Here is a 17,248-nt window from a genome sequence, read left to right on the forward strand (position 1 = left end):
TCAGTTTTAGTTCCTTGAAGTTGATGCTGGACGACTCAGGTCAAGGCAGTAAAACTTGAGTGGGTGGTAGAAAATATGTCAACGAATAAAGAAAATATCAAACAATGTTTGGTTTCTTCTAGGACAATGGAAGGAATTTCAGAAAAGCAACGTAAAACAAGATAGGTGAAATTTTTTGATTTTTTTAAATAAGCATAAATTCTTAAAATAATTACATTTACTGTAAAGATGAATGACATCATTTTCATTAATTATGTCAGTTTTAGAGAAAATAAATTAATTATAAGCTTTACGTTTCACAATCACAAGTAGTGACAGGAAATGTATTTAGTTTCTCCTAAAAAAATACCGGAGAATATTTTCAATATTTTATATGCTTCTGTTTTAATAATTCATTCACTTTTCAGGTAGGAATGTTTTTAGGATTTATTGTACTCTCATTCATAAAAAAAATTGGGATATATATATATATATATAAAAGTTTGGTGTGTGTAAGGGGAATATATATATTAGTGAACTCTCCCCTCCACAACAAAAAAGCTGACTTTTTTGACCCAGTAAAAAACCTTTTCTGACATAGTTTGCTAAATATATTGCTCAAACCCAAATTACCTAAGAAAAGTTGTCTGAGGATAAAATATAGCTGAGTTATTAAACTTACAATCTGAAACAGAAACCACACAGTGACCTGACTGTCAAGTCTGGTTTGAGCCTCCTAATATGATGCAATAATAACATATATAATAATTACGACAACTCTATCTGTTAATACTTGAAAATAAAACTAATGAATGAAATGTATTTTACTTGAAGTTATTGATTTAATTCTTATATAAATATTTACTTTTGTTGTAATTTATAAATAACTGCTGATGTTTATGTACCTGACTACCTGTAAACAATGTATTGACAAACAAATATTTTAAAATATAATAATTTGTCATCTCCTTAATTGGTCATTGATTCATGATCATTTTAGCTTGAATAATTCCGAAAGATTTTCTTAAATATAGCATGAATTTAATCAAGATAATACTATATGCAATTATGCATACACCAAACCCAGTTAGTACTGTATGACAAAAAGTAATATTTTTGATTTTGTTATCAAAACTATTCATACTTTCAAAAAAGTTGCCTGCTGTTTATTATTATTTTAATCACATTAAATGTAATGTAACTTCTTTTTGTATATTTGTGTTTATTTTAGAGTAAAATAGTACTATTAACAAGTGATAAGATTGCAGAAGAGGATATACTCTACCACCTTCATTTCCTATAAACAGTGCCGGATCTTCGATTTCTCTTTGCCGGGGCAAATCTTGATACTATTGCTTTTGTCCATCTTCCATCAAGTTTTGACAAAAAAAAAAAAAAAACACATACAGCAACACGAAGAATTTGCCACCCCCTGAAGTTGTTGCCCAGGACAAGGGACCCCCCCCCTTTGTTCTCCTTTAGATCCGTCACTGTCTATGAAATATTTAATCATGTTTTGCATATTTTTATTCTCATTTGCATGACAATAATGGATTCTTTAAAATCCATGCATAAAACTCAAGATGTTACTTGAGTAAGTTAATTTGATAACTGATTAAAAGTAATTAGTTTTGCAGCCTCTTGTGGATAACATTGAAATTAGTAAAATTTTACATTTCAATTTTTACACTTTCTAAAAATCTTGAAAATTGCATAACATGATAAATAAACTGTTAGTCTTCTAAATTCATCTAGACATCTGTATAAAAAATTCAAAATGGTCTGAAAGTGATTTTAGTTTGCAATTATCTGTTTCAAGAAAAACTAATTAAGGCACAAACTACCATGCGAATGATGTTTGCTTTGTTAATTGCTTCTCTTTATGGTTTTTAATCTGTTAGTAAAATGAAGGGTTATGTAAAAAGGAAGTTGTATGAAAAACAACACCACTTTTTAAGAATTGTATGCTTTAGTCTTGGCACTTAAATATGTTTCATTACTATTAAAAGAATGCTTCAAATATATTTGTCAGGAGATAAAAAGCCATGTGTTCAATTATCAACATGTGACCTTTATTAGAAGAAAACTTTCGATGGACAACTAGTGATGGATTTTTTTTTACAAAGATTTTTCCTGACTCTGTCAAAAAAAAAGGAAAAAAAAAAATGCCAATTTATTTTATATTTCAAAATTGGAAAACATGAAGTTTATCTTTCTTTATTTATGTTTCTACATATTAACATTGCTGTTTTAAGATTTATTTAGTTTTAAAAAAATTAATGAAAAACTTGGATAAAATATTCTCTTCTTCCTTAAAAACATCATTTTTACTCATATTGGATAATTGAAAAATCAGAATATATTTATAATTAGGAAAGAATTCATTTTATTGGAATTGAATATCTTTCCATTTCTTTTGCGTTATTGTTTTTATAGAAACTTATATAGTTTAAAGTATTGCTAAATCCAACTGTTGATTAGTTATAAAATAGTAGTCATTTGTGTATTTATTTATTTGGGCTCACATTTAATATTTATTCATTTCTCATGTTGTACTTCATGATCATTATTTTCTAGTTACACAGTTTTGTAAATACCTCTGTGTAGCTAAACATGTGTGTAAATTACTTAGCCTACATTTTTATTGTTGAAAATTGAATTGTACTTGTGATATATTTTTGTCATATAATAAAATATTAATAAATGTAATTTGATTTTTTTTTCTTTCATTTTTTATGCTGTACTGTTTTACACAGTAGTAACAATATGGATGACATGATTATTGGTCATCATTTTTAGCCTACTTTCCCAGTAAAAATCAGAGAAAGATGGATAATGCATCTTTAAATATCGCGAAAAACAAAAACAAAAAAAAAAAAAAGTAAAAATAAATAAAACAATTAGGAAAAATTAAAAATATTATGACTTTTATTTAAAACTAGCAGTACCCGCACGGCGATGCCCATGCTAAGAAGTTAAAGGAAGTCCGTTGAACAAAAAAAAAAAAAAAAGTCCACGCCCCCGCCCCTTCTGATGTGAAATAGTCAACTAAATGCGTATGTATTTCTTCAACTAAAATGCGTATGCGCCTTTTCAAAAGACCTATTAACGCCTCTTTGGAATTTAAAACTATTCGCCAAAACACATAAAAATATTAATAGTAGCTTTAAAACTCAAAATAATCCTTCAACTACATAGCTCATCGCTTAACGCACCAAGCAACCACGCTACTGTAACCCTGCCCTTTAGCGAGTGAAGCGTTTCCCCCCCTGCAATTTAAAGTGTTTCACCAAATAAACAATGCTTTAATAAAAACGTTTTAAAGAACAATCACAATTGAATAATGCGACAAATCAATTTACTTGGACAAGTAATTATCTTCAACTATAAGAACAAAAACAAACGTTGAAGAAATAAGGTAAACAATACCCTATAGAAAAATCCTACAAATCAAATTATGTACCTGAACATCGAAAAAAAAAAAAAAAATTCAAAAATCTGTTCGCTGATCACAACTGCGTAGCATGGACATGGTTCCTCGCTGCTATCGACACGGTCGGCAAGCGCCCTCTCAAAGAGTTAACTTACCCCGCCATCTATTAAGAAATCATAAGAACTAAACAATTAATTAAACATTTAATCTGAAAATTACAAAAATTTCGGTCAATCTGATTTAAAAAAAAATAGCCTATAGCCTTCCTCAATAAATGGAATATTCAACACAAAAAGAATTTTTCAACTCGAATCAGTAGTTCTTGAGATTAGCGCGTTTAAACAAACAAACCCTTCAGCTTTATAATATTAGTATAGATATAAATTTTCACGTTTTGATGACATTTTTTATTGCTGCTGCACTCTAATTAGTCATAGTGTGATGTTATATACCTATAGCCTTCCTCAATGAATGGACTATTCAACACAAAAAGAATTTTTCAATTCGAACCAGTAGTTCCTGAGATTAGTGCTTTCAAACAAAAAAACTCTACTGCTTTATATTAATAGTATAGGTATGCTGTGTGTGTTTTGTGTTCTTTCTAAACAACAGTAAAAAAAAACATTGGAGAAGTCGATTAATAATAATAAATGAAATGGTTAAATTAATTTATCCCCTGAAGGGGGCTGGCCCCCCTCTAAAATCCGCTACTGGATACTCTCCCAAGACTTTAGATCATGCCTACAAATAAAATACTTTTTTTGTATTTGCTCATTGCTTTGGAACCTCACATGATCACTTGTGTTCCTTTCGGAACAGCTCAAGCAAAAAATGAATTTTGCACCAAAATATTTGAATAGATTGAAAATTTTAAAACTTTCTACTAAACATATATATATATATATATATATATATATATATATATATATATATATATATATATATATATATATATATATATATATATATATATATGTAATATATATATATATATATATATATATATATATATATATATATATATATATATATATATATATATATATATATATATATATACATATATATATATTACATAATGAGGGTGGAATTTTAACGTGTTACGGAAGTAGTGAAAATGTATCGTCAATTTTTTTGGTAATGAAGACTGCTTACTTTTTGTAACTATACCGATTTAAAGCCTTTTTGAGAAGTCAGATAAAACAATGTGACACATAAATCGGTTTGATTCTGCCTTTTGTTTATATCTTGTTCCTGCGGCGGCGATTCGGGGGGGGGGGGACTGCTCCCACATTTTTTTCATCATCAAAGATTGCCTCAGCGTTAAGATTTGCATTTCAAAACATTCTAGGTGAGATTACCCGAACATTAACGTCATTAAATATTGTCTAAAATTTCAGTTTTAAAACATAAATTTTGAACATTTTCCGGGAGAAATCTCCGAGCGCACTCCCTCCTTCCTTTAAATTTAAAGATGATCTAAATTTTCGTTATAAAGACTCTAGTTTGAGGAGAAAAAAAAATCAGGTAGAGAATTCCCTTACTTAGCGCAACACTGCATTTTTAAAATTCCAATTTAGAAAAAAAAAACCGGAAATCTTTTTCTGAAGTCCCCAAAGGAAGATCAAGACTGAGTTCTTAAAATTTTATCAGTTCAAAAAAAAAAAAAACTGGAAGGGCTTCCGAATCTTTTCGTTCCTCCATAAGTCTTTAAAAAGAGAAGTCTGAAATAACGTTTTAAAGACGTTTAAAAAATGTTTCAAACTTTGTTAAATTTTTCGGAGAGAGCCCCAAACCCCTTACTTTAAGTTTACTACGGAAGGTTTTAATTTGCATCTTTAAGAGACAGGGCCGTATGCAAGGGGAGGGGGTTCTTATAGGGTTCATCCCCCCCCCCCCCCCGAAAAGTTCGGTTTCACATTTAAATGTTCGTTTATATTTAAAAATTTCCAAAAAAATTGTTCCAAAACTCAAGTGTCTTCCATAGGTATATTAATTGCTTAAAACGCTTCCATAATAGATAACCCGACGACTTGAGCATTAGCACAAATATCGCAAAGCTCCGCATGAAAGTTTTTAAACCCGCCCCGAAATTATTTTCTGGTTACGGCCCTGTTAAGGGGTCAGTTTAAGATTTTTTTTTCCGAAAAGAGCTTTCCTTACCCTTAAATTACCAAAGACAGTCCAAACGTTTTATTATTTTTATTAATTGAACTTTATTTAAAAAATGAAAAACATTCGAGAGTCAACCCTGGAAACTCCTCTCCATTCCCCAAACGTTGACAAAACTCTACTAAAACGGTGTTTTTAAAACTACAATTGCAGAACATTTAAGCAAGAAAGCATTAAAAGCCCCCCTCCCCCGCCCCCAGTCACTCAAAATACCCTAAAATAGTCTTCAAATTCCAAAAAAAAATTTGCCCCCGCACTTGCAAGCCTCACTCGCCGGCCGCCTCTGTAACTTATTCAAAACTGTTCATTTCAGTTTTCTAGAAGTGAGATAAGTTTTAAAAAAAAGAAAGGATTTAAGCAAAAATACAATAAATAAATAAACGGTTAGGATTCGATAAAAAAGTTATTGGGTAATAAAAACTTATTTTTTCGATCACACTGACCTGTTTAAGAAATAAGATAAAACAATCATTCATAAATCAATAATTTCAATTTGATTTTGTAGTGTATAGGGATTGCAATACCGGACCAAAAATTCAATACCGTTATTCGGTATTTTTAAAACGTGATACCGGAATCCGGTAATCCAAATTTCACAAAAAAATGCTTGAAAACATATTGTTTCGTTGTCACATTTCATAATTTTGTACAAAGATGATATTATTTATGAAAACGTATTGTGAACAAATATAAAATAAAGGAACAAATGTCATAATAAAAAATCAATACTGGTAAAAAACATGATGCATCTATTAAATTGTCTCTAAGCCCGGAACTCATTTAGTGCTCAACTTTCCAACTTTTTAAAATACTCTTTCTGAATTCACGCAGGTCGGTGGTACTGTTAACAATGCGTCATACGCCTCCTCTAATTGTTTAGAAGTCATTTATCTTCAAATAGTTCGGTCTGTTGCATGTTATTTTTGGAGAAACTGTTTTGTGTGTGTGTGTGTTTCTTTTGTTATTGTATGCATTATTATTATTATTATTATTATTATTGTTTTTTTTTTTAATTTAAAGCTAGTTGTAATTTCTTTCCGAGAGACGATACTTTTCCAATATTAAAATCATTTTCTCTTGAGCAGGATAGGTTTTGTTTGCTTTTTATTTGACCTTTGGTTTGAAATTTACAATAAACTTAACTAAATTTGAAGTTGTTAGTTTCTCTCTCACACACATTCATCTTCGCTTTCTTTTCAAAATTCTTTACCATTATAAATATGTAAATATCAGAAAATATCTTTAAATACATGGAACATATTTATGCTTTACCTCTATGCAAATTTTCATGGCACTATATAATTTCTAAATATTAATTTGCCGAGTGTGAAGCCAAATTAGCGAGTCAAGACAACAAACCAATACTGGTGCGAGCAAATTACTAGGGCTGGGCGATATCAGAATTTTAATACCGCGATATATCGCTCTCAAAATATCGATATTTTCGATATATCGATATATTTAGGTCGTTAAATTCAACAGTCATTTTATGGGGGGGGGGGGACTGCAAAGCAACAAAGTATCTGCAACAGAGAAAAGCCATAGGCCATCTTGGTGAATAAATATTTTAGCAATTTATTCTAATAATACAGTTATAGCAAGGATTCTCATGTGTTTGTGTCGGGGGGGGGGGGGATCATGAGGCAGATTATACCACAGAAACGTTTGGAGAAATTACTTTAGAGGAATTTAAGTCTTTTTTTAGTGTGTCGCAATTCTTGTGAGAAAAGGGGACTTGGCGAAATTGAGGGGTGTCATCGCAGTCGGGGGAAATGGGCACTAGGGTGGATCGAAAAAAAACGAAATTTCGAATCTTAATTTGGAATAGCCGCCAAAAGCTGTGCATGTGTAAGTACAATACACATTTAAAATATTTTCAAGTTTAAACAACTCCTTGAGGGTCCTACCAAGGCTTGAATTTCTTCAAAAATGGAAAAAAAAGGTCAATTTTCTAAAATTTCTATGAAAATACTAATGTTTAAAATGTTTGTTCTAATACCATTAAAATGCTTTCTTAGAACACTTTTTTCATGCTTCTTCAAAATTATTTACATTCTCTGCATTATTAAGTTCACACATAAACCGTAAAATTTCGTAAAATTTACCAAAAATTGACTTTTTTAAAGCTTTTTTTGCAGATTGCAATATTTCTTCTTTTAAACACCAGTTTTTTTTTTTTTTTTTTTTTTTTTTTTTTTTTTTTTTTTTTACAATGACTGAGCAGAATACATTTTTAAATGGGAGTGAAGTTAGCCCAGCGCCCATTACAAGGAAGTGACTGCATTTCGAGTTCCATTCTGTTTTTCCCATCTGCCCAGCCACATGTATTAAGTAAGCAAACTCTCAAAATGATTTAGAAGTATTAAGTAAAAAATTGACTATTCACAGACAAAGAAGCTTCTGTCACCATCTTAACACAGCGTTCCACCACCTGAGTGTGACAGGGGACCTGAACGAACTCTAAATTGGCGTTGGTATTTTCAATCGATTTTTGAACACTTTCAATTAATATGCCAGCTAAAACTGGGGGAGCAGTTATATTGCATTAAAGTTCATTATGCATTAAAGTTAATCTTTGGAATACGGAATTCTCCTACTTCTTCATGAACAGAAGCCACTTGGCTGACCTTTCAAATTCTTCGTAAAGCGAGTTATCTTATGTGCTTTTGCTCATCAGTGCTCATTATTAAGAGAATGTTTTCCGGGTGGCAAAAATAAGCATTTCGTCGAATTACAAGATCAATAATTTTTTTCACTCAGATAACGAGGTGCTGTAATAACGCTGATGAGGAATGGCAAAGCTTTGTTCCAGAAGAAGAAAAATGTGCAACGGCCATATTCTCGCTAACAGAGAGCCATCAACAATTTTTGGTGTTGATATAAGTTCAAAAGTGGAACAAATGAAGGTTTCTCTGGCCAATTCTATCAAGAGTGTGACCCACACGGAATTTCTGACAGAGGTGCTGCAGCAATTACTTCATCAACATTGCAGGATGTTGGTACTGTGTCGAGTGCTAATTGCACTAAAGTCGTTGATAGGAACAAGGTTCGAAGATAGAGACAGAAAGCACGTGCTTCTTTTCAAAACCTGCAAACTAGAAGTGAAAGAGGTTTGAAAAGTATATTTTTCGATAGCCAAAAAACAAACCTATGAGAAGAAATGGTTGGAGACAGATACCATAGCAGAACTATAAGTGAGGAACATATATCCATGGGTTGAAAAACCCAGTTCTCTTTGTTTGGGACACGTGATGTCAACTCTTGGAACGGGAAAACATGTCACAACCACAACATTTTTGCACTGAAAATAATTTAAGCCTCAAGGAACTTTTAGCTTTTGGCTGTGATGGCGCGACCACGTGAGTACTAGAAGAAAGAACGGTGCAATTGTGACTATACAGAATAAAACTAGACATCATGTCCAATGATTAATCTGCCAACTGCATACCAGCTGCCTTTGCGTCAACTGATCGCATTCCTTGATGGTGAAACTACCGGTCCATGCAATTTTTAGGACCAATACGTAGATTGCTAGAAGGGCAATTACATATAATAGTCGCAATTACCTATGCGACAATTTACCACTTGTCCTGTTTAAAGCAATTACGCTCCTTGTAGTGTGTGCTGGACCGTTAATGTAACAAGGTATAATTTCATTTTCATTTAAAACTGCATCCTCTACAGTCATGGCAAAAAAAAAAAAAAAAAAAAAAACCTGAACTTTAAAAGAAGAAATATTGCAATGAGCAAAAAAGCTTGAAAAAAGAGTTTTTGGTAATTTCGTGAAATTTTACGGCTTATGTGCAAACTTAATACTGCAAAGAATGTAAATAATTTTGAAGATACATGAAAAAAGAGTTAAAAGGAAGCATTTTAATGGGATTAGAACAATAATTTTGAACCTCAGTACTTTCATAAAAATTTTGGAAAAATTGACCTTTTTCTCTATTTTCGGAGTAATTCAAGCCTTGGTAGGACCCTGAAGGAGTTGTTCAAACTTGATAATATTTTACATGTGTATTGTAGTTACACATGCACAGCTTTTGGTGGGTATTCCAAATTAAGATTCGAAATTTCTTTTTTTTTCGATCCACCCTAATGGGCACCCCTAGTTTCATCATCTGCATATTAAGATATGCTACAGAGAAAGGCCGTTGGACATCTTGAAAGGAAAATATTCCATTGGTTTATTCGAATAATAATAGCTAAAGCAGACATGCCCATTGGAGGGGGGGGGGGGGGTTACTGGTGACCTTACCTTACTTACTGACTTAGAAATTTCGACGTTGTGCCAATCTAATAAGTAATAGTTATTGTATAAACAAAGAAATTATGAAGAAAAAATTTCATATTATTTAAAATTTTAATGTGCATTAGAGTGGTGCATAATCATATTTTATTATAAAGCAAAAATTTCCTTTTGTGAATTACATTTTTCTTAACTGCACACATAAGCTTAATATGAGGGGGGGGATCGTATCGTAATTTGTTATGTTACTACGCGAAGAGTTAGTATGACTCATTAAATCGGTTCTAGCAATAATGAGACTCATAAAAATCTTAATTGTACCAAGTTTTTAAGAGATTTTTAAACATACTAATGAAAATAATTCCTTTTAAAAATAAATAGCTTCCGGAACTGCGTGGCAATAACCTGTTTCCGTAATGACTAGAATCTTCCGTTTTCAGCTACGTATCACTCGCTTGCATTATCTCTCTCTTTCTTTCATAGCCTATTTTCTGATGAAAACATGTAAGGACATTTTAAAATAACCAATAAAAAATTGAAAGAAAAAATGAAAAGAAATGTTATTACAATAAATGTATTTTGATGCAAAAATATCATCAAATACAAAGGAAAAATAAATTCAATGACTTAACAAGGAATCAAACATAACTGCCAGCTGGTATAATTCACTTATTGAAAAATGTACGTACAAGACTTCTACAAATAGTGCTTTCTCAGAGAGGAAAAGTACAGGGTGTCCGAAAAATCCTTGACACATTTAAAAAATTCATAGAAAACCAACAAATTGTCGTATGAATTTGCGGTTTATACTATAATACTTCACAGGTTCAAGAGTTTTTTTATGACATCAAAAAAAAAAAAAAAAAAAAGAATGAAAAGGGGGGGGGGAAAAGAAGAATAAAGGCAGTTCGCAGACAGGGTGTCAGTATATGTTATGCTTGTAATTCTTCGTAATTTTCATTCCTTTTTGCGTTTTCCCATGTCAACAAACACGAATTAAAAGTTACTTTTAAATCGTTTTGCGAAATGCCTTTTTTTCTCTCTCCCCCCCCCCACTTTTTTTTTTTTTATGAACTCTTGAACCTGTGAAGTATTATGGTGCAAACCGCAAATTCATACGACAATTTGTTGGTTCTCTATGAATTTTTTAAATGTGTCAAGGACTTTTCGGCACCCTGTATATCTCTTGTGAAGTTTTCTTCAAGAATGTTAGTGACTTGAGGATTTTTCTCACAAGTGCTAAGAATTCCATGCAATAGTATAGTAGAACTTTAATTATATAAATCTCTTTTTACTGAATTCCATCTTAACCAAAACATGTTTTTGAATTCTATGTTACCGGGTTTTCTATTTCTTTGTATAGAGTAAGAAATATTAAAAATTTTTGTAAGATAATATAATATGATGTTCATCCTATTCTGTTTTCTATTCTAACGTTTACAAATAATGAAAATTTCTAAAAAACGAAAAACAAAAAAATTATCTCGTTTTTTTCGAGATATGTGACATGTGTTGGTTTGCAGAAAATAATTCACTTGAAAGCTATTGGATAGTGTAGTTTTCACTGCACAATATACAAAGCTTGAGAAAAATCAAACATATGTCTTGACGCAGTCAAGGTATTTTGAATTATTTCTTGATCAGTTATAGTAAAAAGCAATTTATGTTTATTTAAAATCTTTGAAGTATTCTTTTTCTATTCCGTTAGGATTTAAGAAAGTAAATACACCAATGTATTAAAATCCAACTAAATTAAAAGTGCATTGTATTTATAAAGGCTATTAAAGTTCAAAATACATTTTATTTTTTTATGTTATTTGTCTTTAGTGAAGAAAAAATAAAAAAAACAATAAGTTTAAATTTTGAAAGCATTTAATTTATTTTATTTAAACGTCTCAAAAGTTTAAAAAACTCAAAAGTGGGTTAAATGATGGGTTTTTTAAAAAAAATGATGAATTTTTAAAAAAGAACCCATTGGTCCAATCCGACAAACCATGTCAACTGAGTGGTCAAATGACGGGGCCTGAGTGAGACTTTCCCTGTAAATTGGTCTTCCTTATAAGGAAAGTATATCTGCAGTGAAAGTTGACTGAAGTTGTTGAATGTAATGACTTGACGGTTGTATCAGTCAAGTCATTCTTAGGAAGTATTCGTTAAGATATTGAAGGGGGGGGGGGGGTACCAGTTTAGGAGGCCGCGTGCTTTTCGCGAAAAGAAATAATAAGAATTTAGAGAAATAATAATAAGAAATTTTAAGAAATAATAAGAAGAAACTTGGTCATTTCCACCAGAAATAATGGAGTTAGAAGCTGCTGTTCGAGGGCGGTAGCCATCTGAGTTTGCTGCTGGTATAAAAACTATTTTTATCTGTAATCATTACAATTTTTCTTTCTAGTAAACAACATATTTCCTAAAAATATGAACCTAATTGTAATTTTTAAAAAAAATTGAAAATTGCATGTTTTTGATGCGTTTAATAACAATGGCACGTTTTTCTTCCATTTTTTTCCCACATTTCTAGCATTAAAAAAAATATTTTAATTAATAATATCATCCCAGAGTTAGGAATATGTAGAGTATAATGGGGCTTCCGTGGCTCTGTGGTAGAAGCTTCGTCTTCTAAGCCGGAGGTCGTGGGTTCGGTGCCCTGGGTGTTATTTCCTTCTCTTGTGTTGCAAATCTTTCCTGTGTGTGTCCGGAGGCAAGGCGCTTGACACGCAGTCTTCTTTGTATGTGACGCTGTTTAGCTTCTAAATAAATAAATGTAGAGTATAATTGAATAAAAAATATCCACACAAATTTTCAGATTGATTGGTCAATAACTCTTTGAACTAGAATGCCCGCCATTTGAAAATAAGTTGTTTTGAGGAAAACCAAAAACGCGTATGAAAAAAACTGCTGTGAACGGTTTCTAATCTTCACAGTCACTTAAGTGCTTATAGCATCGGAACTAATCGGAAATTTTCACTGAAATTTTGGCAATCTATTCTTGAGTAGTTTTAATAACATTTTATGACAGTAAAAGAAAAAAAAAGTGTATTTTTTAACCGTCTAAACTGGTTTCCCCCTGAAAGCGTTGAGTAAGAAAACATTTTTAGATGAAGATGAGTTGTGTTTTTGTGGAATGACGCGAAAATTAGGGAGCATTTGTAGGTGAAAATGCGAAAAGCAGGGTATGAAAATTAATGAAATGGATGCCCACCAGTATGAAAAGGTGAACATCCGTTTTGCAGGCGGAAACGGAAGCATCTATTAGTTTGAAGGGTTCTAATTTGCTTTATGGATGTGTGTTAGCCTTTATATTAAGCAGATCACATTGAAATAAACGAAACACGCGAATCAAATTTTTCGTTTTTGCCCTCATTCAGGAAGAATCGTTTTAACTTGCCGCTTGCCAATTTCATGGACACCGTGGCAAAATAGTATACAAATTTAGAACAAAAATTTAACGCTTCATAAATGTAATATTTTTAATGCAATTATTTCTTTCTTCTACGTTTTTTCTACGGAAAGCGAACAGATTTTTTTCGACCCTATAAAGAACTTAAATAGAAAATGATTAAAATAATTTTTAAAAAAAATCAAACGGTAAAAACTGGAAAAAAAAAGATAAAAAATCACTGCAGGGGATTTATTACACTGTAAAACTATTATTAAATACAAAATTCAAGAAAAATTAATTCCCTAATTAGACAAGAAATCTAACATAATTAAAAGCTACTGTGCTATGATAAGCGTGTGTATTAGGGTGGCGTGAAAAAAAAAAAAAAAAAAAAAAAACCCGAAATTGAGAAATATATAACGCCTATATGTGGAAAAGTTGCCTGTTACCAAGTCGCTTTATCATAAAAAATTTCAGCTAAATTAAATATCTTTAGCTGCCCATTTGATGTTCAATTTTAAGTGTTTAGTCTGATGTTTCACCAAACTGATAATAAATAAAATATAATAGTCTCTCATTAAAACTACGAATGGTTGAAATTAAACCCTAGAGAAATAAATACTTCATATAAATTTAGTTGAATTACTTGGGCCTGTATTCCCCAACCTTTTTGTACCTAAGAGCGCATATACTAGAATACCGGTCGAAAGGCAGGCGCCATTAATATTTTCAAGATGTTACTGAACAGGTGGATATAGCATATAATACACACACACTATGTATTAAAAAAAAAGTAATTTCAACTAAATTAAAAAAAAAAAATTAAAAAAAAATTCTTTCATATGAAATAAGTAAATACTAAATAATGAAAGCAAACTTCACAAATTCCGAAGCATAAAATGTATAAAATTCAAAGTCAACATGATTTTCGGAACTTCATTTTGTTGGTTTTTGTTTCGTAATCAGTCGAGTTGAATAACTTTTCTGGTAGACGTGGTCAAGATTGGTCTAAATAGACATAGTAGAAATGGACTAAATCGACGACTTGAAAAAGAGAGACAACCAGCTAGGTCAAAGAACGCAATTGATAGCAGTGAACGCAAAGAAAGGATAAACCAGAGCTGTCAGAGCTTTTGCGATGTGCACGCTTCTGGCTTCATGAACATTTGAAGGTTATTTCGCAATTGCTTAGGTTATTCAACTGACTATACATTAAGTATTTAATTCTCTAGAGTTCAATTTCATCCATTCGTAGGTTCAAATGTGAGATCTTTAAATTTTAGCATTCGATTTTTGCTAGTTTGGTGAAAAATCAGGATAAACCCTTAAAATTGAAAGTCAAATGGGCAGCTAAAGATATAGTTGATTTACCTGCAATTTTGTATAAGAAATAAGCTTTCTAAGAGACAACTTTCCCACAAAAAGGCGTTAAATACTTCTCAACTTCGTTTCCCTGTAAATTGGGTTTCATTACAGAGGCAGTATATCTGCTGGGAAGTTTTCTTCAGGAATGCTTGCGACTTGAGGGTTGTAAGTAGTGATGTGCCGGATCGTTAAAAAAGTAGATCCGCGGATCCGGATCCGGATCCGGATCATGAGTGTCAAGATCCGCGGATACGGATACGGATCTCAAATTTTTTTTTTACCCAATTCAACTATCCAAGTGTAAAATTTGTTACGGAAGGTATTACCGTCAGAATAATGGCAATTTCTTCAAAAAATGCCAACTGCGGCAAAAATATAATCAAGACTATGATTTACTCCTTAAATAAATCTCCGTTAAAATTGAGGAAAAGTTGGAAAGAATGGGCCAGCGCTGCATAAATGCTTAGATGGAATGTGAAAAATTATTTCTAGCTTACTCGGTAGATGTAGGACACAGGAGCAAGAGTGTGAAGCTGTTACTGGACAGGCTCGAAATAATTTTTCGCATTTTATTTCAGCATAAATGCAGCGCTGACCCATTCCACCGAACTTACTCCGACCGACTAAATACAGAGCCGGGGACACCTTTACAAACAGTTAATAGAGATTTTAGTCTCACTTTTTTGAAGGATGCCGAGAAAAACAAAAATGAAGAATAACAGAAACCCCAAATCAATAACAAAAACTAATATTAAATTAAAAATTTAATTAAAAAAAAACAACAAAACATGTCCCAGAGAGCCAACCTCATATTAAGATGAATTTCGCGGGTTAGAACACACATTTGTTAACAAATATGAACTGACAGCAGGTAAAAATTTTTAATCATTGAGCTTTTTCTCCTTATCTTCCGACTATGAAATCGCTACCAATCACGAGTATAAAGGCTTAGAATTGCATTTAAAATTTACTTAACAAGATTATAGCTCCTACTGTACATAAGTTGGAAGTTTCAAATAAATATCAAACGCAGAAAACTTCGTTCTTTCAATTAGGGCCAACATTTTTAACGTACGGGTAAATTTTTACTACCATAAATGTGAAAACGTTAAGTCGATTTTTAATTAATATCTCCGGTAATTAAAGTTCTACAAAAACGAGGCCAAGCTAAGAACACTTTCGATCAAGTCAACTTCTGAACGAAAAATGAATTATCAAAATCGGTTCATCCGTTTAGGAGCTACGCTGCCACAAAAAGACATACTGATACATACTTTTAAAACTTATTTCCCCTTCCTTTTTGCAACGGGGGGGGGGGGGGGGGGGGGGTATAAATCGGCTTCTGAAATGATACCTTATAATTTAAATAGGGAATAAAACCTAATTTAAATGGAATTTAATGGTCTTTTATTCAAATATCTAAAAGTTTTTAGAATAGAAATGATCCGTTTAAGATCCGTCAAAAAAGTAACGGATACGGATACGGATATCCGGAACATCACTAGTTGTAAGCTAGGGATTTGACTAGGATTTTTTTGCATTCTCAAAAAATCTTCTGTAGTTCCAACTGATGAACTTTTGTGTCCCGGTTGCTAAAAAAACTATTATTGAAGCTGTATCTCAATAGCACTTCCTGCACTTCTACTCGTTTTAAGTTTAGTATGCTAAACGTACCGAAGGTCGTTCGTACTGTATGGAAACAATTTTGTAACTTATTCTCTCATTTGTATTTTGAGGTGAAACTTTGGCAACTCAAGAATAATCGTCTGCTAATGTTCTATTTTGACTGTACTTTGGAATAAAAGATTTAGATTGAAAATGGCTCCTCCCAAAGGGCCATAGTCCTTTATTTTTTGTTTACGACGTGATTATATTTTCGGATATGGAGGTTTTACGAGTGCTGCCGATACTCTGGTTTCACACCGAAAAATAAATGAAAAAATTTAAATCTCTTCCGTTGCTATAAATATCTCTTTTTGAATTTTTTGCCTCCCTAGCTCTTCTAAAGAATATTAACGCTTAAACATGATGCCCCCTGACCCTCCAAATCAAAATAACGGAAATGAAATGGTCGAAAAGTGAAAAAATGACATGGGGGCGGGGGCTATTTACAAAACTTGGTGGGTGTTGGTAAAAAATGATGGCCATATTGCATTCAGGAGGTCCCTTCACATGAAAATCGGCAGAAATAGTGTCAAAAGCATATTAGGAAAAATTTTAACTTTAGCATTAAAAAAACCACTTACTTTTGAGTATAATGCAAGAGGCCTAAACACTTCTCAAGAGTAAAACTTTTTTTTAACAATAATGTTAAACTTCATTGTTTACATCAGTCAACTTGAGAAATTAAAAAAAAAAGATTCCTGAATTAAAAAAAGAAATGTAGAAAAAAAAATGATTTTTTTAAAAATTTTATTATTATTATTATTATTATTATTATTATTATTATTATTGTTGTTGTTATTGTTACTGTTATTGTTATTATTATTATTATGATTATTATTGTTATTGTCATTGTTATTATTATTGTTATTATTATTCTTAATAATAATAATAATAATAATAATAATAATAATAATATTTTGAAACTTTAGGCCTTGTGCGCTCTACTTAAATATTTTTTGACTCGAACTAATTTTTTTGTGTTACATGTAGATCTGTAAGGTAA

Source organism: Uloborus diversus, chromosome 7 (assembly GCF_026930045.1).
Source record: "Uloborus diversus isolate 005 chromosome 7, Udiv.v.3.1, whole genome shotgun sequence".
Taxonomy (NCBI): domain Eukaryota; kingdom Metazoa; phylum Arthropoda; class Arachnida; order Araneae; family Uloboridae; genus Uloborus; species Uloborus diversus.